Here is a 26,328-nt window from a genome sequence, read left to right as displayed (position 1 = left end):
TCCCATGGCCACATCTAACCCCAATTCTCTAAATACTACTAACTTATACACTTGAAAATTAACTTTCCTGTTGACAGAGCTTTCTGTCCCGCCAGTCCTACTGCCGTTCAGTCCCAAAGAAATACACAGAGGCCTACATTAATTATGAACTGGTTGGCCTATTAGTTCAGGCTTTCTTATTAACTAATTTTCACAATAACCCATAATTCTTGTCTGTGTTAGCCACGTGGCTTGGTGCCTTTTAACAGCAAGGCCTTCTCATCTTGCCTGTCTCTGGGTGACGACTTCAGACTGAGCCTTTCCTCTTCCCAGAATTCTCCTGTTCTGGTTGCCCTGCTTAGACTTCCTGTCTGGCTACTGGCCAATCAGCATTTTATTAAAACAATACAAGTGACAAATCTCTACAGGGTACAAGACCACTGTCCCACAGCACTTTTACAACATAAGAATTGGGGGAGGGGATCTTATTCAAATCAATAACACCAATGTTCCAAGTTTTAAAAAAACAATTTTTATGTGTGGTGATATGCACCCATAATTCTAGCCATCTAGGAATTACATAGAGACCTTGTTAGAAAATAAGTTTATAGAAGAGGATGGTGGCAGAGATTAATACTGGATGCTTGCCAGACATGTGTGAGTTACTTTAGCCTATATGCCAATACAGTAAGAAGACAGAATTAATAAAGGAGAGGTTTGTAATCAGTAATTTTATCTTTTGGGGGGCTTATCAGCACAGTGCCATGAACGATAAAACAAAGACTAAAATATATTGTTCTTACAACTCAAGAATCTGTAAACTATTATAAGATTATTCATCAAATGCAAAAAATAATAATTTTTAATTATGTTTTCTGGTATTGGGGCTAGAGCCTAGAACCCTGGGTTTGCTAGATACACACTTCACTGCTGAGTTACCTGACTAATCCATTTGTCTGCCCTCTCTCTTGTGTGGGACAATTCTGTATTCTGTCAATTATGTTTTAAATAAACGCTGATTGGCCAGTAGCCAGGCAGGAAGTATAGGCAAGACAACCAGACAGGAAGTAGAGACGGGGCAATGAGAACAGGAGTATTCTGGGAAGAAAGAAGCTCTTTCTGCAGTCCTGTCCAGACACCAAAGAAGCAGGATGTGACCTGCCCCACTGAAAAAGGTACCGAGCCATGTGGCTAACATAGATAAGAATAATGGACTAATATAAGTTATAAGAGCTAATACAAAGCCTGAGCTAATGGACCAATCAGTTTATAACTTATGGAGACCTCTGTGTGATTTTCTTTGGCACCTAACGACTGTGGGAATCGGACAGGAGAAAAACCCCAACAAGCAGGCCCTCATGTTACATCTCCCCGCTACACACACATTTTTGTTAGATTCGATTTTGGCTAAAATGGTGGCTTCTGAGGTGTTGACCACGGACAACACTGCTACCATCCCTGGAGTCAGGGGCTACAGAAGCAATCTGGGAACCGGCACCTTCCAGGTGGTTCTAATCCAGTCTCGAGTTAGAGTCACCAAGGGCTATGGGCATATGATGTAGGTGGGCCTTCTGTCTATGTGTTATTTTCATTGGTTAATAAAGAGACTGCCTTGGCCCTTTTATAGGACAGAAAATTAGGTAGGCGGAGTAAACAGAACAGAATGCTGGGAAGAGGGCAATGAGGCAGACGCCATGGAACCAGACACCAGGCCAGACATGCTGAATCTTTCCCGGTAAGCCACCACCTCATGGTGCTACACAGATTATTAGAAATGGGTTAATCAAGATGTGAGAGTTAGCCAGTAACTAACTCTCTAGAGATAATGAGCCAGGCAGTGTTTAAATGAATACAATTTGTGTGTTGTTATTTCCAGGGCTAAGCGAGCCGTGCAGGAGCTGGGTGGAACAGAAAGCAGGCCTGCCCGCAGCTCCACACTACAGGCATAAAAGCAGACAGAAGTGTCAGTGGAATCAAACTGAAGACCTGGATATCAATCCACACACCTCCAAACACCTGATTTAGGACAAAGAAGCAAAAATTATAAAATGGAAAAAGAAGGCATATTCAACAATGGTGCTGGCATAACTGGATATCAACATGTAGAAGAATGAAAATAGACCCATATCTATCACCATGCACAAAACTCAAGTCCAAATGAAAAAAGACCTCAATATAAAACCAACCACACTGAACCTCATAGAAGAGAAAGTGGGAAGTACACGTGAACGCATTGGCACGGAAGACCACTAACACCAGTAGCACAGACACTGGGAGCAGAAGCTTCTCAGTTTCAGGAGGTCCCATTTATTAATTGTTGGGGCCCCACAGGGTGAGGCTATAGCAACAGCCTCGTGCCTGCTGCAGTAATAGCATAGAAAAAATAAAATCACATTGTTTACCCTCCTCTATATTCCCCTTGGTTTTTCTTCATGGAAAATAATAAGAAAGCCTCATTAAAATGTTTGCTGTGCTTGTTCAGCTTATAACAGCCCCAACAGACCGTTTGCTTCCCTGCCTCACATGGAATTGTGATCTTTCTGTATGCCGTTCCTCATTGTTGTTGCACCGTTGCCATGACAGTGTTTTTCCTTTCAAATACCAAGGAAATCACGGAACAGCACATACAGTGTACTCCTATAGGTGAATGCTTCATCACCAACTACACAAATGTGTCGTTTGTTGAACTCGCTTTGTCCTATCTTAACAAACCCAGCTCCATTAAAATCCATTTTTTAATCCTTTCAAGGAAATTCAAAACGCTAGTTCCACAAAAAAAAAAAATCAAGTTGAAGAGGTTGGGGCTTTACACATTTTTAAATGTTTTCCCTATTCCGTGATTCTTTTCTTTTTCCTTCTGGTTTTTCTAGACAGGGTTTCCCTGTAGCTTTTGGAGCCTGTCCTAGAATTAGGTGGCTTTGAACTCATAGAGATCAGCCTGCCTCTGCCTCCCGAGTGCTAGGATTAAAGGCGTTCGACACTACTGCCTGTGTTCCTATTTCGTTATTCTACCAATAAAATAAAAGTTTTAAAACTCAAGCCCAGAGGTTGGCAACTGTAGTCTTCTCCGCCACAGACACTGGAAACCCTGGCCTCACATCTTAGTGTGACTCCAAACTGGGAGACACACTGGGCTCTAAGAGCAAATGTCACAGGAGTTTGGGGACATTCGTACATGTAATCAATAGCCTCACGCCTCCTGAGCACCTGTGCATGTGACGAGCTACACATCCATGCAACATTGTCACCCTCCTCCATCAACCACAGCAATGGCTCCCATAGGCCCTCGCACGAACACAGCCATTGCAGTCACCCAGCATTCTTTAGAAATGTATTCTGTGTGTAGCGCTCGGGGTTAAAGTCAGAGTCGATCTGTAAGGTAGCTCGAGGAACCCTCTTAGCCCAGAAGGCTGTGAAAACCTGAGATCAAAAACGCACATAAACTCAGTAGCTCGGGCTTGGCAAGGAGACAGTTAATAAATGAGAGCTCTGTCTGTTGATAATAAAGCATTGATGGCAATATTCTACAGCAGGAGGGGGATGGGGTCGTAATGGGGTTTGATGAATAGTGAGGAACTTCTCAGAATGCATGCCAGCTCCAGAGAGAAAGTCGGGGCCCTTAGTGGCTGAGTCAGGACAAGCATAAACCTGAAGGTCCCTGGCAGATCCCCTCTCTCTCTTCCCCCCTTCCCTCTCCCTTCTTCTCTCCTCACCTCACCTTTCCTCACTCTCTTCTCCTCCCTTTTCTATCCCTTTTTGTCCTCCTAGACAGGATGTCAGTATGTAGCCCAGGCTAGACTTGAAACAGGGATCTCTTTGTCTCAGCTACCTCCTCCTCCCCATTGTCCCCCACCCTCACCCCAAAGCCCATGCTAAGATTAGGGAACTGCAGGGATTTGCCACCCCAGCCTGCCTCAGTAATCCCTCCTTCCACTTAGAACAAGCCTAATTAGGTTTCCAGGATGGGGTTGGCTGCTGGACCAGGCCAGTGTCCTTCATATGCTGTGTTCTTTGTGTCCTTTGACACAAAACCTTTGGTGGAAACCGCAGGGAGAGGACTTTGAAGGAATCCGCAGGCTCTTGAGGTCTTTGTCATCGAAGGGTCTTTGCAGAAGTTCCTGTGAGTCTGAGAGCAGCGAGGCCACACTGATGAAAAGTGGAGCCTGAACCTTCTGTGTAGTCCGCAGCACTGTATGGGGATCAGTGCAGTCAGACGGCATGGAAGCGAGTTCGAGTCCTGGCTCCCAGTCTTTCCTGGCATTGTTTATAGTCTTAAATCAGCCTCACTTTTCACATCACAGTTCTTAAGAACTTGGAAAACAGCTCAGAACCCGTGTAGACATGTTAGAAAACAGCTCAGAACATGTGCAGAAATATTAGAAAAAAAACTCAGAACGCATGTGAACATGCTAGAAAACAGCTCAGAACCCATGTAGACATGTTAGAAAACAGCTAAGAACATGCAGACATGTGTGTCCTTACGCTCTCACAGACCAGCGGGTCCCAGGAATCCCAAACTGGAAATGATTCGAACATCGAAAGACATCTAGTCACAGCATATGAAGCTGTAATTTCATGGAATCGTTAAAATTTATGGAAACAAAACAATGGAATACGCCTGTGCTCTATGTTTCAGAGAATCTACAGTTTTGGTATTCTGCTACTAACTTTTTAATGTTTTACATTTATAATTATTGTGTGTGTTTGTGTGTGCGCATGTTGCATGTGTACGCACTCTGGGGGGGCACACCTGCCACAGCACGATCATGACCTTCAGACGAAGACTTTGCGGCAGCATCAGTTCCATTCCTGAGAGTCCTGGAAACAAATTTCCGTCATCAGACTGTGCTGCAAGTGCCTTTGCCCGCTGGGCCGTGGTGCTGGCCCCTGCCGCACACTTTTTAGACATGTTTACTATGAGTGATTTATATTCTTAAGATGTCATTTTAATAATCAGAACACTTGTGTACAATGATATGACAGAGGAAGTGAGAAAATACTAAAAGAAAGAAATTGTAAATAAGAACCTTATGTAAAAAAGAATTCATAACTTTACTTTTCCAAGGTGATTGTGCTCAACCTTTGATTCTTCTACACTTGTCTGTGGTCCAGAAAATGAAGCACCACTTTGACACTGAGTTACTATGATAAAGGGAAAAGAAATTCTGTGGCTTCCAATAGAAACAGAGATGAAGTTTTGACCTCTCTAGCTACAGTCCCTAAAATAATGAAATCTTAATTTTTTTATATACTGACTTCTAAGAATAACTTTCTCTCTCTAGCTTGCAGTGCTGATAAGTAGTAACATAAGCAGTAATGTATCTCCTTGGAGAAATATTAGCCATTAGAATGTAAAAGAAGTTTGAAAAGCAAACAGGACTAGAAGTACCCAGCATGCTGGATTTAAAATGAGGACAAATGGTTTAAGCTACAGGCTTCTGCTTTCTTGATACTTCAGTAGCATTTTATCAAAGATATCTGACTTTTGATTTGTTTTGTTTTGTTTTTCTGAAGATTTATTTTTTCATTCTTTCATTGATATTTATTAAGCCCTACATTTTTCTCTGCTCCCCTCCCTGACTCTCCCCTCCCCTTCAACCCTCCCTCAAGGTCCTCATGCTCCCAATTTACTCAAGAGATCATCTAACATTTTTTAAAAATGGTTTTTACTTTGTTTTTTTTTGAGAGATTCTTATTTTTTAGAAATATCTTTTTTAATTTTTTCTAAATTTATTTATTATGTATACACATATCAGAAGAGAGCAACAGATCTCATTATAGATGGTTGTGAGCCACCATGTGGTTGTTGGGACTTGAACTCAGGACCTCGATGTCTGACATTTTTACTTAAACAACTTAACAACTGAATTGCCATTAAATGAAAGAAATAAAGGAAAACCTCAGGGTAGGCCTAGGAGAAACTGTGACTTCAAATAGGAGAATGTTCTCCTACCCACCCACCCACTCCCATGCAGCCCTTCAGCCAACAAGTTAGAGTCACTGTGTTATAGCTTAAAAACAAAACCTAACAGGAAAGACAAGAAGGGAGGGAGGGAGGGAGGGAGGGAAGGAGGTGAGCAAGCCCACAAGGTAGGAAGTCCCAGGAATCATGAAAGACAGAGAAAAGAATCTCAAAAACGGTACACACACACACACACACACACACACACACACACACACACACACAAACCCTCAGGGAGAGTAGAGAGCCACAGAAGATGACGAGGCATGCGTAGGAAGAAAACTAGGCCAGACACATAGAGAAAAACGATGACAAGTATGACCAGGCTTGGAAATGTCAGGACATCATAGGTAAAGGGATTGACATACAGTTTTAAGGCTCACGTCTGTGGTAACTGTCCAGAGATCCCTGTGATGGGCATTGAGGTTTCTTTCAACTTCTCTGTAAATCTGCCCTGAGCAGTAAGATGCATTTACTTAAATCATGATTTACTATATATTCCAAAATCACTGACAGTACACTTCAGGGGTCTCACTAGAAAAAAATGGTAGATAAGTTGATGAATATATTAACTAAATTATTTTAATCATGCTAGATATTCTAGCTTTATAAAAATATTGCATAAAGGTATGCAGCTATACTTTCTAATAAAAAAGAAGAATATTAAACTTTAAATGATTTTTAAAAAAAAAAAACTCAATAACTTCCTTTCACGTGGAGGGCTTTGTGACCCTAAAGGGTGTTGTGTTATCTATTTTTTAAAGTAAAATGACTTCCCATTTGCCATAACTCTACTGTGAACCGTGTGTAAGAGCCAGCAACTGTCTGGATGGCATTTGGTCCATATGGATCAAAAACACCAACTGTAACTGGAGGTCATGGCTGTGTGGTGTGGACAGAAGGAACAATCTTTTGAAAGATGCTAGCAATCATGAGTCACAGAATGTACCCGGGGAAATAATAGTTTCTGAGGACAAGAGGCTGAGAGGAAATGCTGCTCCTGCCTTAAACTGGCTAACGAATTTGCCAGAATGGCAGGCACATGACTCAGCCCAGGAGCCCACAGTCTGTGCGAGCCTCCCTCTACCTCCCTAGCAGGTGGTAAATGATCACAAAGCTGGTTGACCCCAGGGACTGCTCAGAAAAACAAGTCTGAGATCAATACTCTACCCAGCATCTCCGGTCACCAAAATTCCCATCTGGCACACACAACACAACCCAAAGCTCTATTATGGCTCCGGAGAAGACCCTGAAGTTGAATGTTTGGGGGAGGACACTGACTAGCCTGCAGGGACAGAGTCAAACAAGGGGACAGTAGCACTCAGGTGTCCCTCTTAGAAAGAAAAATAAATTTTTTGTTGTTTGTTTTTCAAGACAGGGTTTCTCTGTGTAGCCCTGACTGTCCTAGAATTTGCTCTGTAGACCAGGCTGGCCTCAAACTCAGAGGTCCACCTACCTCTGCCTCCCAAGTGCTGAGATTAAAGATGTGTACCACCACCACCCAGCAAGAAGAAATAATTATTTTATCAGCTCTTCCAAAAGCAGTGAATTTCTTTTGTTTGTATTTTTGGTTGGTTGGTTGGGGTCGCAAAAGCGACCACAGCACCTTGTCCTTCTCTGGAACCCACACCTCCGTGCATGTCATTTATTATTTAAGTTGGCATAAAAAAATCATGGGTTTCCTTTTGCATTTTCCTGTTGGATCCCAGGCCTTTCCCGGCTCCTTGAGGTGCTATGCAGGACTGTTTACCCAACCAGTCTAAGCTTCCTGTCATCTCCTCTGCTCGCTCCACCGGCTAGGGGAATTAGCATAGAGAGCCTTATCCTCTATTGGCATGGTAATTCCACCTGCAAAGAAGGGTTCTCTCAGCGGCACCTGCCCTGTCTGTCACTGCAGCTAGCTCAAGCCCCCCTGCCCTGTTCCTCCTGTCACTGGTGCCAAGAGCTCAACACCTCGATCTCACTCTCGGCTGGAAGGGGGTTCTCGTCCTTTGGCCCCCAAGTATTTAAACCTGGAATTTTGCTAAATAAAGTTGACATTTACCTTTTGGGCAAATGATCCAGATCTTTCTCTCTCTCTCTCTCTCTCTCTCTCTCTCTCTCTCTCTCTCTCTCTCTGTGTGTGTGTGTGTGCGTGTGTGTGTGTGTGTGTGTGTGTGTGTGTGTGTGTGTGTGTTTAACTCCTAGGACATTGTTCCAAGCTTGGGGTTCGATATGGGAAGCGCACACCCGTATCGGGGAATAGGGGCTCGCAGAATTGGGTGGGACATTTTCCTGCATGCAGTTTTCTTCTCATCCACCTCCACTATCTTCTCCCATCCCTCTCTCCCTCTCTTAAAGGTCTCCTTCCCCTTGCAGATAGCTCCTCCTTCTATTTTCATGGAATACTTATGCTTACTTATAAAATGAAGCATTGCCTGACTCCACAGTCACAGTGAAGGCAACTTTAAACTTTAATCTTTAAACTCAGCTATCATATTTTCCTTTGACAGTTTTTAACCTTTTCTAACATCATTCTTGTAGCCTCTCCTGCTACTTACTCTCCCCCTTGTTCATATTTGGGAGGGGAAGACAAGCAGAAGAAGCTGCCCAGTGGCCAAGACTGTGGGTTTTCTTCTCAGAGAAGATGGAAACTAAGCATCCATTGTCCTGGGTATATTGCTCATGTGACCTGCTAAATGCCCTGATGATAAGAGTCATGTAGGGACATGGGTAGACATATTTAACCTCTCTATTTCTTATGAAATAACTTTTGGATGAGATTTGCATTTAAACCGATTCTATTTCCAGGAAAGTGCAGTTCTTCAAATTAAATCTCAGATGAGTTTGATTAAAGGTGGTTTGGCTGCTGAAGGCTGCGCATTTCCCATTTCACAGAAGAAAGGGATAGTGCAGCTGTCAGCAGGCAAGAGAAGACTTCTGTTGTGTACCCACGTCCCTTACAGTGTTAGTCCCAGCAGCCAAGATGGAGGCCCAGCCTAGCCAGGTGCATACCAATGATTACTCTATAAAGAAAACAAGGCACTTATGAACAGCAAACTTTGATTCAGCAAAGAGAACGAATGATTCTGATGATGATGTCATGGTCAGGAGAATGGACTGAACGGGAGACCGGAAAGTTAAGCAAAATAAACCAGACTCAGAAAGACATTTTTCTTTCACATGTAGAATTTATATTTTGAACAGACACACATAAAGGAGAGATTTTAGGAAAGAGAAATTGGGTCAAGGAGAGAGAGGGGAGATAAATCTGAGTCACAGGATGAGTAGTATTGAAGTACAATATGCACACATAAAAATAGCAAGATGAAACCCGTTATTTTCAATAATTAGTATATACCAGTTTCTAAGAAGTTGCCTTGCTGATTCTGACCGTCCTGACTGCAGGTTGGAGTAGCTGTGCAAAGTGACCACAGGCCAACTGTGCAAAGTGACCACAGGACCACAAGCCAACTGTGCAAAGTGTACCATGGACCATAGGCCAGCTGTCCAAAGTGTACCATAGGATCACAGGCCAGCTGTGCAAAGTGATCACAGGACCACAGGCCAACCCAGACAGGTGGCTGCTGTCTTATCAAACACATATCTCTGCTACCTGACTAAATAACTTATCTCAAGAAGGAATTTAGCATTTCAGGGATCCTTAGTCTGAGAAAGAAATCTTATTGCTTTCTACCCAGTGTTATCAGTTCTTCCTAATATTATTCTTTTTTATTGTTTATTATTTTATGTATATGTGCCAAAATGTATATGCCCCTTGTGTGTGCAGGTACCTGTTAAGACCAGAAGAGGGTGACAGAGTCCGTGTACATGGAGTTCTAGGCGGTCATGCGCCTCCCAGGGTAGGTGCTGGGCACCAAGTCCTGGCATACCGCAAGAGCACAAGCGTTCCTAACCTCTGGACCGCTCCAGCCACCTGTTGTTGCTGTTGTTCTGTAGCAGCCTTGCCCACTATGCAAGTCGGCGAGATGCCGTGGTGAGCACAGCACAGAGTCAGGCTCCCTGACAAATCCTTGTTCAGCGTTTTTTCTGTGTTCCAGTCTGCTCTCCGTAAATTTAAGGGGAGAGTAACCTTCCCTTGCAAAGGTTCAACAAGTTTGCAAACTTGTTGCACACACAATGTTACACAGTGTCAGTGTGGCCGGCAGTGAGTGTTCAGGAGACTTCAGCCTGTAGCATCACTGGTACTTCTGTAAGTTTTATTTCTTTTAGTTTAGTATTACTGTTATTATGTGTCTGTTGGGAGTCGGTCCTCCCTTCCACCATGCATCTGGGGGTCAAACTCAAGCTGCCAGGCTTCAGGCTCGAGCGCTTTCACCCACTGGGCCATCTCTCCAGCCCCTCACTGGCTCTTTGAAAATGAATTTTTGATATATACAATTGATAGTTTAGACTTCGTTTCAGCCTTCTAAACGACTTTCCCGGAGCCATGCAATTACGAAGAGCTAAAATCTGATTAAAAAAAAAAAAGTCAAGGTTTTATTCCAGAATATCTGTTTGTCTTTCTAGCTCATTCATAAGCTTGATTCATTCCAGACCTTATTAACAGTCGGCAGTTTCTCCAAGCATGTTAGACTACATTAAAGCCTAGGTGTGATGTGTTAGGCATCCATCACCCTCTGGCCACAGATTTGCTTCCCCTGGTTTCAGTTAGCGGCTGCCAACCGCTGTCTAAAAATAGTAAATGGAGAATTCCAGAAACAAAACATTCATAAATGTAAAAAATCATAATGACTATAATAAAAAAATCTATGTCTCAGTATTTTCCCTTTAACTGTAATGTTTATGTTGGGCTCAGATATGCACACTTTATTGTATTAGATAAAAATGTTCTGAATTATACTTAATTGAAAGTCCCTTGTTAAAATTCAGATGATATTTTCCAATACACACTCAATGTTTCCAATAATCATCCTCAATGACTACAGATTTTTCCATACAGCCATGAGCTGTACAATTTTACACTAGTAGACTATTGACCATTGATCTTTTTATTTCTAGAATATACTTTTTAGATTTAAACCTCTGCCTAAATAAGACAGTGGCTGTCATCAGATATGGCATTATACCCCCACTGTTAATCAACAATGATCTAAAAGAGGTGAATTATCTCTTTCAAAGACTATACACACACACACACACACACATAGTGTGTGTTTTGCAGGATTTTGATCACTCTGACACTCCCAAGACTGCCCAGTAAAGTTATATCTTGAATAAGGGGGCGGAGCCAACAACTAGCTGCCTGGGATTGATCATGGAGAAGGCAGATTTGGATTAAAAAAAAAGTCTCATAGAAACGAAAGGGTGGGAACTAAAGTTTGAGCTTTCTTTGTTCTGGGATGAGGGAAGAGACGTGTCTGATGCAGGGTCTTTGACCAAAAATCAAGGTCAGCTAGTTGCTACTCAACCTCTCTGAGCTAGTAGGTTTTCACACCAGCTTTTGACTTTTGAGTCTTATTGATAAATAGGATAATAGAGACTTAATTTAAAAACCTACATTTCATAGCCATGACAGAGCCAGGGTCCTTGGACCAGAAGCCCCCACAGGCCATGGTCTGAGTGGCCAATGGAATGCTGATTGAGGGACTGTGGAGCAGCAGACAATCAAAATATCAGTAGATTCATGTAAACACACTAAACTGACAAAAAGCCTCATGAGTGTTTGCGTATGTATATGAGTTTTTGTGTATGTATACATGTGTGTGTATATGTGTGTATTGTGTTTGTGTGTGTGTGTGTGTGTGTGTGTGTATGTATCTCACATACTGAGATGATTTGGATTTAGCTGATAAGAATAATTAGAACTTGAAAATTTTTATTTCCACAGACGTTTTTGTTCTCATCTGTTTAGATTATGTTATTATGTTAAGATTATCTGTTTAGAAGTTTGCGTTCTTGCAGCAGTGGTAATCTCCAGTCTTTGAGAAAACAGAGGCTATTTATCTCATCAGGAGCTGCTAGGGAGGCCTCTTTCCCTGAAGGCGAAGTCACTCACACACAACAGTAGCAGTGCGGCACCAGATCCCGGTCCGGACTCTGAATGTCAGGACCCGCTTGCCACAAACCTCCTTCTGCTCCTGCTTTCCCAGCATCCCTAGCGCTCGGCCTGAGCTGTTTCTTTCCTTCACGAAAGTAGCTGTGTGAAAGCCCAATTTTAACGTGTCTACTCTTGTAATTCACGCGTAGTTTTGTTTTCTCAGATTTTTGTCAATGTTTAATTTGCACTATCTCAAATTCATTAGACTATTGCCGTGTGACTCACTCAGCTCCGGAAAGTCAGAGCCTGAACTGACAGGCAAAGCGGAAATTAGTGAAAACTCCCAGATAATCTATGCTTCTGGAGGAAAAAAAAGTTCTCATCTAAGCACACAAAATGCTACATCCTACGTTAGTTGCAAAGCGGGGGTATTGATGAAATGCGGAAGATTTAGAGTTCAAAATTAACAATGTTCTGCTTGGGAGAAAGCCTATCTTTCTGTGTTACAGCGACTACATCGTATGTTGCTGCTTCAATCAATAAGAGTACAATTACACTTGAAACGAGGATTAATTACTCTAAAAGCCCAATCAGTCGGGCAAGGACACCAGGAATAATGCGTCTCTTTCTTGTCTGGCCCGTGAGACGGCATCACGGTCACCACAGCGGCTGATTGACACGAATCCCTCTCCCCCTCGGTTAATTCAAACAGAACATTTCTTCGGTGCTTCAGCTGATGGGATGGTAAATAATTTGCCGACTAAAAGTTGAAGTGGATTGATTAGAAGCAATTTTTTCTGTTTTGCACAGTAAAAAGATGAACCACATGGTCGAGCAAACCCATTTCCAGAGCGATCTCGTCCCTCTAATTGCTGCCAGACTAATGCAGTAGAAGCGAGTCCCAGGAAGTAGAGAAATCCATTTACCCGACCATGACATTTAAGTAGCAGACACAAGCAGTGGATTTTTCCATTACTCTCCTTTCCAGCCCCAGTCCTTCCACCTGTGGCCCTTCCGTGATGAGCTCAGGGCACTTACACACAATTTGGTAGCTATAATCAAGGTCCACTTCAAAATGTTTGAGAGCGGACTAAAAACATTTTTTTAGAAAAGCGTAATTAAGTCCATAACCAGTTTCACTAATTCATGATAATGTACTGGAAAATCAAATCGCTTCATAAGGCCCTCAGAAATGCATGTCCTTCTTACCAAAGGGAGGGAAGCGCCATCATTTATGTCCAGCCATGGACTCTTATTTTGTGAGAGAATCTCTCCTACAAGAACCACACAAGTTCTCTGAAAGTGCCAGGGACCCCACTGTTGTGTGTTTTGTACAAGAAAGGCAATACTATCTGAATAGAATCTATAATGCATATCAGAGAGCCTCGGGTGAGTTTGCATCAAACGAGGCAAAGGAACTTAGAGAGCCGTGTTCTGTTGTGTGGCCACTGTCCTCCCCAGTATAGGAAAAGGGCGGACAGCCCATGAACGTTTGCTGACCAGTGGAGGCAGGCCGTTTACCAAGCCCTAGACTTTGAGGGTGTAGGGAAGACCAGAGCAATGCTTTGAAATTAACCAAAGTCAGTTTTGTTTCATCTTGGATCTCCAAGGGGTCCCTGGGTCTCTAAAACAGAAATGGAGAAGAGGAATCCAGACTGTTATCGCTGGTGGAAATTTCTGCAATATATAATTCATCAGCACCGCTTTGAAGCCAAATCATTCACTTCCGTGCTGAATTCAGAGGCCGGCTGCACAAACCATCAGCCTTCGGCTGTGAACAGACTGTGCAGAGCCGCAGGAGGAGAGCCCGGTCCTGGAGACTGTATCTGTCGAGCCCTAAACATTTCGCCCCTTTCATTCATTGTTTGTTTATATTACTTCAGCAGAATATTTATGTTAAGGGTTTTTCCTGGCATACACTGATGAGCCAGAAAAGCCATCAAGTTCAAGTGTTAAGGAAAATATCAACCTTGCTTCCTTTTTATTTTTATGTTGTTTATTTTATGTGCATACACGCCAGGGTACATGTGTGGAGGTCAGAGGACAGCAAGAAGGAGTTGGGTCTCTCCCTCCGGCCATGAGTTTTAGGGATCAAACTCAGGTTGCCAGACTTGGCAGTGGGCACCTTGACTTCCTGTGCCATCCTGCCAACCCTGCCTTGCTCCTTAACAACAGCATCCCACCTGAGTAAGCACGGCCAGCTGCATTCTTAATACTTTAACAAAGATATTTTTAAAAGCAAATAAGTAACTGGGCGGTAGTGGCACACACCTTTAATCCCAGGGCTTCCCAGCTCTCAAGAGGGTGAGACAGAGGATCTCTGTGAATTTAAGGCCAGCCTGGTCTACAGAGTGAGTTTCAGGACAGTCAGGACTGTTACACAGAGAAACCCTGTCTTGAAAAACCAAGAGAAAAAAAGTCAGTCTCTGACTGAAAAATAATCTAAAACAAAAGACAACCCCCAACATTAGCTTTTCTTGGCAGAACGGTGGTTTGCGCCGGCTTGGTTCAGCTGCTGTACACTGTTTCTGCGAAATTCTTTTTACAAGGCAGTCAACCCACACTTAGGAAGATCTACCTTACTGTGGACATATTTTTTTTCAACTGTAGTTCCAGCATTCAGAAGGCAAGTGCAGGCAGATCTCTATGGTCTCTATGAGGCCCCCCTGGTCTATATTGTAAGTTCTAGACCAGCCAGGGCTGTATACTGATATCCTGACTCAGAAAAAGGATTTTTTTTCTTTTACTCAAATGGTGTTCTGTAACTATCCAAAGCTTCACCAATTTAAAAAAAATTGTGAAACTAGACAATGATGGCACACACCTATAATTCCAGCACTTGGGAGGCAGAGGCAGGCGGATCTCGGTGAGTTCTAGGCCAGCCTGGTCTACACAACAAGTTCCAGGACTGCCAGGGCTACGCAGAAAAATCCTGTCTCAAAAAAAAAAAAAAAAAAAAGAGGGGGGAGTGGGACACACACACACACGAAATCAATTCAATTTAAAAAAATGAATCCCTAAACTGGGCAGTGGTGGTGCACGCCTTTAATCCTAGCACTCCAGAGGCAGAAGCAGGTGAGTTTGAGGCCAGCCTAGTCTACAAGAGCTAGTTCCAAGACAGGCTCCAAAAGCCACAGAGAAACCCTGTCTTGAAAAACCAAAAAAGAAAAAAAAACCAAATCCCTGTCATTTGTAACATCCTGGATGGAATCTACATCAGGTACTGAAAGGTAAATTGTTACATGGCCTCACTCACACATAGAACCTGGAAAGATTGCTCCCATGGCAGCTGGGGGAGGGCGGCGGCTCTCTGGGGCTGCGGAGAAGCTGGTTCACAGGGACTAAGAGAGTTCGGCAAGAAATCTGGCGCTGTGGTGCGGTAAGATGACCAGCGCAGGTAACGCGCTATGAGTGTCAAACGCCCGGGAAACAGACTGTGAAGGTCCTCCTCGCAAAGACATTACACATGTGTGAGGACATGGACGTGTGTATCCCGGTTCAAGCATTGTGCAGTGCAGGCATGGATCAACACCACCTTATCCTGCGACTGTGTACACGTTTATGGTTTATGTATGAGTTAGAAAATAAATTTCATTTAGCAGTTAAAAGAAGGAGCCAAGGAGATGATTCAGATGGGAAATGCTTGCCTGCCAAGTACAGGAACCTGAGTCCAGAGCTGCAGTTTACATAAAGACCAGATGCAGCCCGGGTCTGGAACATCCGCGGGGTTTGCGCAGAGACAGGCGGCTCCCTGGGGCTCTGGGACAGCTTGTCTAGCCAGCTGGTGAACTCTGGGCTCAGTAAGAGACTGTCAGAAGGGACTGTCTAAAAAAAATAAGTAAATAAATTAGGTGGAAAGTCACTGAGGGATACTCACTAACCAACATCAGCCTGGGGTCTCGACAAACGCGCGCACGCGCGCGCACACACACACATACACACACACACACACACACACACACACACACACTATACAAAGCTTGAAAGAAAAAAGATTGACTCTAAGAAGCATTGCTCTGGGCTGCTGTGGCGAACACCAGAGAGCTGCTGACCTTTGGGACGGAGTTAACGATACAGGGAGTAAAGGAAGATGGGACGAGGGGCAGGCAACAGAATAAAACTAAGAAGGATTCCCTCTGAGAACACAAACTGGGCTGTGCCAAAAGTCACAGATGAGGTCAACCAGCCCCGAGTTCTTGGCAGTGTACATGGAGGACCGGAGTGCCTGCTGAATGCAGGGCCTTGAACACGACCGCCCCACTGTCTAGAAAGTCAGCTACAGAGCTTCCTGTCTGAGGACTGAGGTGCAGACAGCTGACTGAAGGTTGTGGTGATTGTTATCAGACGAACCTCTTAGCAGAGAGTAGGGCAAGAAACACGTGCACGGGGCTGAAGCGGTGTCTCAGTGATTAAGAGCAGTCAAGGGCTGCTCTTCCAGATGACCCTGGTTCAATTCCTAACACCCATGAGACAGCTCACAGCCATCTGTAAACTCTAGTCCCTGGGAATCAGATGCCTCCTCTAGGCCCTGCATGCTGTGGTGCACGACACACGCAGGCAAAAGATCCATACACATTAGCTACAGACAAAATAAGGCCTTTTTTCTTTTTAGAGAGAGAGAGAATGTATGGACAAAGGGACTGTGCAAACCCTGAGCATTAGACCCGCAGCCAGGTTCCAGGGTCAAATCATAGCTACACAAAGGTATCCTGTCTTTTATACTCAGCCTCCTTCCTGGGAGGCTGTGGTGGAATTTTCAAGAGCTTTAAGGCCAGCCTGGGCTACATAGCAAGGACAGACCAAATCTACACTGTGAGGTGCTCGCAAAAGAAAAAACAGGAACTATGTTTACACTCGTCCAGAACCCACAGGTCTGGGCAGTCACTAGCATTTGCACATGTGCCTGTCTCTCAGAACCTTCCTGGTGAAACAAACCAGTTCACTCCTCAGATGGGGGATCCAACCATAACAACACCGGGTTTCTTCACATCCAACGTTAGAAAAAACAAAAAGCAAAAGACAAGGCAATTATTAAACAAGCACTTTAAAATTATTTATTTATCTATGTATTTTTATATGCATTGGTGTTTGGCCTGTATGTGTGTCTGTGTGAGGGTCTCATTCTCTGGAATTGGAGTTACAGATAGTTTTGAGCTGTCATGTGGGTGCTGGGAATTAAAGCTGGGTCCTCAGGAAGAACAGCCAGTGCTCTTAACCACTGGGCCATCTCTCCAGCCCTAAGGGCCACTTTTTAAATGCCCAGATGTTTTCAGTTTATTTTTCTACAAAGAAGTCGTTACTCCATAGTTTACCTTTATCAGAGACGTCAGAGGCAACTGGGGGAAGGATTTAAGAACAGTAACAGTGCCAGGCAGTAGTGGTGTATGTCTTTAATCCCAGCGTTCACAAGGCAGAGGCAGGTAGATCTCTGTGAGTTCGAGGCCAGCCTGGTCTACAGAGTGAGTTCCAAGATAGTCAGGACTGTAGTAGGGATGTTCCCAGCTGCTCAGACATGAAATAATCACACAGAAACTGTATTAATTAAATCACTGCTTGGTCCATTAGCTCTAGTTTCTTATTGGCTAACTCTTACATATTAATTTATCCCATTTCTATTAATCTGTGTATCGCCATATGGTTGTGGCCGGCTAAAGTTTCAGCATCTGTCTTGGGCAGAGCTACATGGCTTCTCCCTCACCCCACCTTTCTTTCTCCCAGCATTCAGTTTAGTTTTCCCCACCTAGTTCTGTTCCCCTATAGCTCTGCTATAGGCCCAAAACAGTTCCTTTATTAGCCAATGATATTCACAGCATACAGAGGGGGATCCCACATCATGGGACTACACAGAGAAAGCCTGTCTTGAAAAACTTATAAAAAAAAAAAAAAAAACCTCTAACAGCAAACAGCTGGGCACGGTAGTGCACGTCTTTAATCCCAGCACCCAGGAAGGAGGCAGAGGCAGGCAGATCTCTGAGAGTTTGAGGCCAGCATGGTCTACATGGTAAGACCCTCAGAAAAACCAAAGAGAGGAAGAAGAAGAAGAAAAGAAGAGAAAGAAGAAGTTGACAATGAGCAACAGATCTTGAAAGCCAAGGTCAAGAGAGGGTGTGTGACTTTGGGTGGGATAATTAACCTATCTGAACCTCATCTGAAAATGCAGACTGCAAGTAACATGGGAGTTAAATGAGGCAAATCCTGCAGTCTTAAGTATTGTTCCTGGCACCCAGTGAGCCATCCATACCAATGACTGTGCTCATACCATGCTGGTCAAAGAGCCCTTGGTCATCAAAAGGCACAGGAAGTATGCTGTGCCCCGTCCCTCCCTAGCTCTTGCTCTTGTTTCCTGGTTTTTTCTTTTTTCTATTTTCTTTTCTCTCTCTCTCTCTCTTTCTCTCTCTCTCTCTCTCTTCTCTCTCCTCTCTCTCTCTCTCTCTCTCTCTCTCTCTCTCTCTCTCTCTCTCTGGTTTTTGTTTTGTTTTGTTTTTTGAGATAGGGTTTCTCAGAAGCTTTGAAACTCACTCTGTGTCCCAGGCTGGTCTCGAACTCATAGAGATCCTCCTGTTGCCGCCACCACCGCCCGGCTCATCTGTTTTTTCTGAGTTGAAGTCACCCTGTGCAGCCCTTGCTGGGGCTCAGTCGGTTGGCACGAATGAATCTGAACTCAAAGTAATCTTGTGCCCTGGCTCCTGAGTACAGGGTTACAAACTCCCACCTCTACGCCCAGACCCTCGAAATTCTCTTTGGGCTACAGAAAGGCAGGAGTGAGTCTTGACAGACTGCACGTTGAATTTTCTTCTTTGGGAAGGTTCTTCATTTCACACTGACTTCATCTCAAGTCCCAAATGCTTCTAAATGAACTTAGGAGAGTTGGTTGTGCGCTCTAGGGAAATACTGTAAGTGCAAACTAAGAGTAATCAATAAAATAAGTCATAGTGTGAATCTAATGCCAAATGGTTTGCAATTATTCATTTGTTGTGCACCTCTTCCATAGAAAGAGATAGATGGCTGTATGTGAGGGCCGTGCAGGCCTTTGAAGACTAAAGTGAGTACATTGTCCCTTCAAACAAGGTCAACTCGCATCCTCTGAAGAAAATGTCATGCCATCTGAAACACTTGTAACTTCATTAAGACAGGTTGTTCCCACAGGAACACTGTTAAATGGGATAGTTCTGGTTCTATTGAATGCCATTTTTCCAAAATAAGATGCTAAAATAGCTGGAGCCCCAGGGGAAAAGTAAATGTTACAAAGGAAAAGGAAGAGCCCAGGAAAGGCCAGGTTACAGAAAGGGAGCAACAGGAGATAAAGGAGGAGGGGCAAGCTGGATGGCACGCAGGTCGGTGGCACCCATAAGCCCACAGAAGCCCAGCTGGGAAAGCACAAGAGCTGTTCACTATTCTTCCCCTGACAACCAGCTGTGCCTGGTTCCGGAATGTGGAGCCGCAGCTGTGATGGCACACCCATGGGTCCAGATCCCCAAAGGCCCCCTGACATCCAGCTGTAGGGGACAGTTCTGTGATGGTTGTCAGGGAAACCCGAATGTGTGTTGTTGCTCCTAAGTGCTCTATCCACTCAGACCTTCACCTCAGGTCTTTGTTTTCTCTGTGTCCCACTGCCCAGTGGTTTAGCCAAAAGTGACCAGGAGCTGGGGGCAGCTGCTCAAGATGAAGAAGTAGTTTCATGGGTGGAGGGCAGCAGGGTTGGGAAGAAGGTAGTTTGGAGGCTCCTTATGTCTTAGCATTCACGGACAAAGCCTCGGTTCTGCACCCTCCGTAGCACGCCATGTTAACACGTCTAGGAAAGGGTTGTATTTCAGAGACAACATGGAGTCAGCCTACCCCATTCTTCCTCAGCAAAGTCACCTGCAGGTACAGAAGGCATCTGTTGTTAAATGTTCAGTCGCACGAGTTAACTGGAGCCGCAGCATTTAATTTCGAAGGAAATTAGATTGGATCTGAATAATTGAAGATAAGTGGAGAAACGTTTTAGTAGAACTTAGTCATTTGCCTCATTGTTCCCGGGGCCATTAGTGCTCGGTCTCATTTGATGTACCATAAGTGCGTGGTCGCAGAGTACTGCTAAAAAACACTCACGGAGCCCTGTGAGCGCGCGGTCGGCGAGTACTGGCTAATAACACTCACGGAGCTCTTTTCGTAGCTGAAAGCTGTTGTGCTGGTTAAACGGCTTTCACCCGTCTTCCTCAATCTGAGCTTTTGTCGTTCCGCGTGTCACTTTCAGAAGCGTCGATAAAACAAGGTCGCTGTTCATCTCCACCACCACGCACAGCACAAATGTCTGCCACTGTTAGTTCCATATCGAGGTCCCTCCATCTTCGGCAGATGCAGATGACAGAGAAGAGTATAAAAGACCACCCAGGCCAGCCCCAAAGCATTGTCTTTCTCTTCTCACCACACCCCGTGGGGCAGAACCCTGTCAACAGCCCCACGCTCAATCACAAGCAAGCTGAGTTTCAGTCTGGCTGGGTGCTGAAGAGGAAGGAACTTTGGACCCTGACTGTTTCTGCCTTGTTCACACATATTTACTCAGAAGAAAAGGAAGAGACTGTATGTGCGAGCTTGTAGTAAGGAAGATTTGTCTTAGACTGAAGACGAAAGGTTGGCAGACGCGTCACGAAGTAAAAGTAACCAAAGACGCCACCTCAAAAGGTTCAGATAGAACAAGAAGATGGAAAATAATTCAGAGTGTATGAATATTAATATTCAAGTAAGTACTACTACAGAATACAAAAGATCCAAATGACCCACAAATAGATGAAAATGTGTCAACAGACCCAGCAGACATTCATGTCTTACTCACAAAACAGTATAGAACACGTGGACAAACTGGCAGAACAGCCGGTTGGGAAGGGAAAGTGATAGAGACCCTGCCCGTGTGCAACGCGGGGTTTCCATGGTTATCCCAGGAGTCATCTCATCCCAGCTGGCCTGGAAGAAAAGAGAAGGAGGCAGACGACAAAGGTTTTATGGGCCATACTAGAAGCAGTGTTCTATCAGGTTTGAAAAAACTCAAGCAAAGCCAGGCACAATGCCACACACCTTAATCCCATTAACTAGGAGGCAGAGGCAGGCGGATCTCAATAGGTTTGAGGCCATTCCCAGTCTACACAGAAAATCCTAAGCCAGCTAAGGCTGTATAGCGAGCCCCTGTCTCAAAGACTCAAAACAACCCTCATGTATGTGCCCAAACCAAGTGAAAAGGAGGGCAGGAGACCATGGATTCTGGTGAGCCTCTAGTATTTCTTGACATAGACCATTTGCAGACCTAAAGACAGGGTTGAAAAAAGACTTCCCTCAGTTCCAAGACCCATACTGTGTTTGCCTTCTCAGATGCCTAACTTCATACAAAAAACAACCCGTTTCTAAACCTGCTTCTGCAGCACAAACAGTAAAACTGGAACAAAACAAAGAAGACCTGCGTGGCACCTGAGCAAGGGTGACTTTTCTGGAGGGCTCCGTGTTTTTTCACACAGAAGTAGAAGGGGGGTAAAACTAGGGAAGAAAGGGGCTAAAGGAAAGTCAACCAAAATTAGCAATGGGTGAAAATAAAAAAACACAGAAACCCACTCCCTTATAAGCTAACTTTCAAAAAAAAATTAAGGAGCTATTTAGATGGAAATATTCTACACGGGTGGTCAGTACTGCTTCCAGAAGTCACCAGTATTCAGAACCCTCCTGCCAAGTGAGGGATAGCTCCCCATGAGCTGTTGGTGAGGGAGCCTGCAGAGAATCCCTAATGCAACTCAGCCCCTTGCCATTGCTCCTGGATGCCCAGCAGAACCAGACAGTCAGGCCTTACTGCTGAAGACGCCCACGCTCTGAATACAGAACACAGAAACCAAACTGGAACTGAGCTTCTGCGGGCTGTCTCTCAGTCACAGAGCCAGACAGTACCATGCCGGCTGCTAGGGAAGCAAAGAAACTAACAATCATACCCGGCATTCTGCAGTACTGAACTTCCTGGTAAGAGATGCACAATGGTCCAACAGCAGCATGAGTATCCTGGGGGGAACCAACCATCTCTAGATCAGATTTAAGGCCGACTTCATACTTGGAGCTGAAGAACTGATCAAAAGCCTATAACTGGGCTGGAGAGATGGCTCAGCCATTAAAGGCTATGCTCACAACCGAAATATAAAAGCCTGTATATATGTATATATATATATATATATATATATATATATATATATATATATATATATATATATATGCCCCTTAGGAGAACCTATGACTGACGTTACCCCAAGTAGACACATGAAGTTTGTCTTCTCATTGTTTGTGCTTATACCCGTAGACTAGTGAAGCTCTCAGGCTTGGTCCGAGAAGCCTCTTTCAGAAGTGGTTAGAGGAGGGATTCATAAAGGGTCAAGTGCTGAGAGTGATTGTGGGGCACTCAGTCCCAAACAGGACACCTATGTCACCCTTTCCGAGGCCCAGCCAACATTGCAGAGGAGGGGACGGAAAGGCTGTGTGAGTCAAAGGATGTAGAAGAGTGCCATTGGACCCTGTCACCTGGGTATGACTTGACCACTCCGACCACGGACACGGCATCTGTGACAGCCACCCAAGGCTGGGGTAGGGGCGGGGATGAGAAAGTGGTAGGAGGTAAACGTGATTATGATGTGCTATAAACAAGCATGACAGTGTTAAACATGGCTTTGAAATTCACTTTTGTGGCTGGAGAGATGACTCAGCAGTTAAGAGCATTTGCTGCTCTTATAGAAGACACACATTCAGTTCCCAGCACCTAAGTGATGGCTCACAACCATCCATAGCTCCATGACCTTTTCTGACTTCAGGCATGTCCATGGGACACATACGTACATGAGAACAAAACATTCATGCACATGAAAATAAATAAATGTGAAAAAATATTGCCAAGCCCATTTAGAAAACCACACTTCTAGATGCCCTTTTAGACAACTCTCCTATCCCAATTTTTTAAAAACAAGAAAGGCAAGCTGGGCTTGGTGGTGCACATCTATGATGCCAGCCCTCAGGAGGCATGATTGGTGTGCACAGTGAATCCTAGGACAGTGGGTGCCACACAGGAAAATCCCGTCTTAACGAAAAGCAAGGCAACTTTGTCCTCCCAGTGTGTCTGGAGGGTCATTCTGTTCCCAGGGGGACACAGACACAAGATGGCTGCTTGGAAGTAGGGGGATGGTTACATGTGGCCCTGCGTGTTTCTCCAGAGAATGTCACGCTGGGGTAGTCTTTGTTAAGTCACCGATCAATCCTCCGCAGAGTGCAGTTCTAGAAAACCTAGTGTTTCCACGGTTGCCATCTGCCCTGCTCTGCTGCCACTCTGAGCGGGAGAAGAGGAAGAAAACAGACACACTCTGTCTCTTACCCACAAACCTGGTAGGCACCAGGATGGATAAAAAGAAGAAATCGACTTTTAGTTTACAGGAGGGAAGACAATTTAGAAGGAAATACTTTAAATGCCTGTTTGAGTGGAAATCATCTCAGCATTTTCACGTGTCAATTGATTGTTCCAAAAATTTTCTTGAAACATTAGCATTTGCTTATATAAACTTGATGTTTTCAAGAGATCCACAAATAAAAGTGGTTCTGGATTTCATAGCAATTATCAAAAAAGGAGATAATTATTACCTCTGGTAATATTTGACAAGAAATGAATTTATTTTTATCCTGAAAAGCATGATGACTCTTTGCCCCATCCAAGAAATGCCAGGACTTTCAACGCAATTAACACCCAATGATTTTTATACAGACGTCTACCCCACAACCCCAGAAAATCATGAACCCTGACTGACACCCCAGAACAATCTAAGAGCAATAAAGAGTGAACAAAGAAGCCAGAAGGGCCTTGGATTTTGAGTTCAACGAACGAGAGGATAAAAAGCCCCCACTGTCCTGTTTTCATTACAACTTTTCCGAACTCCAGCCTGGCCGGTTGTGATAGCCACAGGTCCAGATTCCAGGCTAGAAAAACGAGAGCGTGCCAGGGGAATCAGAGAGGATCAGGCAGGTCCCTGAGAGGATGGAACTCGGGAAAACAAACACACTCATTTCCTGTGAGTTCCCGGCTCACCGCAGAGCACACATGTGGCATGTGGCGTGGACGTGAGTGTCCCCGTATTAAGTTGCATCTTCACTGTGTGCATTTAAAGTGAGTGAGATGTCAGCTCTAAGTCGGACATAAGATGTTATGTAAATAGTTCATAATTCCTAATAAGAGGACTGTGAAGAAACACAGTGCAAATTTCCTTCATCCCCAAATCCCAAACCCAAAGTACTCCAAAATTCAGAATTTTCTGCGCTCCCTACGTGATGCCACAAATGGAAAACTCGACATCTCACTTTTGCGTGACTGGGCACAACGAAAACACAGCACTCTAAAAGTTCTGTGTGAGATTGGAATCAGCTGGAATCACAGGTATGTTTGAACCATAAAAGAATGTTGCCTTTATTCTTGGGTTTCATTCCCATAAATCTTGTACAAATATCCTAAAATGAAGGAAAAAATTCTGAGATCTGGAGCATTTATGACCCCAAGCTCCTCGAATATGAATACAAGATGCTAATCACCAAAACAGTGGATAGGTATCTGGGGGGCAGACTATCCCAGGAAACCCTGTTACTTTATATGCTAACTAACAACAATAATAATAACCAAAGAAAAAGTGGCCGGGGCCTGTGAGATAGCCCAGCAGGGACCAGCCCTTCTGTCTGAGAACCTGAGCTCATCCCTGGAATCCGCACAGAAGAAGCAGAGACCCCATTCCCTAAGTCATTCTATGACCTCCACACCTGTGCATATGGGTGCACACACATAAAATAAATAAATGTCATAAAAGTTTAAGTAATCAAGTCCACAATAAATGGATAAATTAAATACAATAAAAACATGTTCAAATAACCCTAAAGAAAAAAAAGAAAAGGAAAATAGAACTAAAAGTTAGAGAGATAAAACAGAAAACAAATAATAAAATTAGTCCCAAATCCAAATAGATCACCTATTAAATAAAAATATTGAATTAACTGTGAATATTTTAAATATACCAGTAAAAAACAGGAATTGGGAAGGGCACAAATAGGTTTAAAAATGAATATAAACATGAGAATTTATGTTGCCTGAGGAAAATTCACATCAAATACCATTTGTCTTCCAGCCTCTAGACACACACCTAAGTCCTCTGTCTCACACACAGGCACATGTACACAGAAACACATACATATACACATACACGCACCACTGATAATAAATTTAAAAATTATATCTGTGAGTTTGAAGTCTGATCCAATTCCAAGCCAGCCAGGACTACACAGTGAGTGAGACCTTGTCTCACTAAATAAATAAATTTTAAAAAAGTCTCAAATTAGTAATTGAAGACGCCTCCTGAAACAGAAATAAATCCAACTATGGTGGTTTGAATAAGAATGGCCTCCATAGACTCTTATGTTTGGTCTTCAGTTAGTGGAACTGTTTGGGAAATGCCTTCTTGGAGGAAGTGTGTCCCTGGAGGTGGTCCTTGAGATTCCAAAAGCCCCCACCATTCTCAGTTAGCTCTCATACGCATGCTCTCTCTCTCTCTCTCTCTCTCTCTCTCTCTCTCTCTCTCTCTCTCTCTGTCCTCTGTGTGTCTCTCTCTCTGCCTCACGCTCTCAGCTCATGCACACGTGCCATGCCTACTGACCTGCCTGCTACTGTGATCCTGCCGTGATGGCCATAGACTCGCCATCTAAAACTGAAGCCCCAGACAAACTCTTCTATAAGTTGCTCTGGTCATGGTGTCTTGTCACAGCAGAAGGAAAGTAACTAAGACACCAATGTACAAAGTAGGGGGACAGTAAAGCTAAAAGTAGAAATCATTGAAATTGAAAACAGGAAAATGGAGAGAGATCAATGAAACAGAAAGAAAGCTCTATTAATGGATCAATGTCTCTAGCAAGACTAACATTAATCAATAAGATGGATACGCCTCCAGTAAGACTGGCAAGAAACAGAGAGGTCAAAGATCACCGGCGCCAGGAATGAGATGCCTGAGAATCCAAGACACCTGCAGTCACAAAAACTCAAGGCGTGGGTGAAATGCAGCATTTTGCAAAACACCAGCATTTCCTTGAAGCGAAGGTAGCCAAGGAACCCATAGAGAAATCTTCTCCATAGCTCCACATCCTCTGAACAGACAGCTCAGAATGTTTCTCTGATGGATTCTACCAAAACAATGCAAAGGAACACACACAAATTCTGCACAAGTGTTTTCCAAAGCATAGGAGAGAGAAGAGGTACACGCCATGATGCCAAGATGAAACCAGAACTAAATAAAGCCTAAGTCATTATAACAAAAGGAAGCCATGTACTCTGGGCTAGAAAGGTGGTTCAGCAGGAAGGAGTGAGCACTCCTGCCCTGTGGAGGACCTG

General features: G+C 43.9%; 1 pseudogene; it reads left to right on the top strand.

The window, feature by feature from the left end:
* Window positions 1-21,304: 21,304 nt before the first annotated feature.
* LOC125409108 (U6 spliceosomal RNA) lies at window positions 21,305-21,401 on the top strand (annotated as a pseudogene).
* The last annotated feature ends 4,927 nt before the right edge of the window (window positions 21,402-26,328 follow it).

The sequence above is a fragment of the Myodes glareolus genome, chromosome 14, assembly GCF_982192425.1.
Source record: "Myodes glareolus chromosome 14, mMyoGla1.1, whole genome shotgun sequence".
NCBI classification, from domain to species: domain Eukaryota; kingdom Metazoa; phylum Chordata; class Mammalia; order Rodentia; family Cricetidae; genus Myodes; species Myodes glareolus.
Note: the sequence above shows the minus strand (reverse complement) of the source record. Positions and strands in the feature narration are given on the sequence as shown.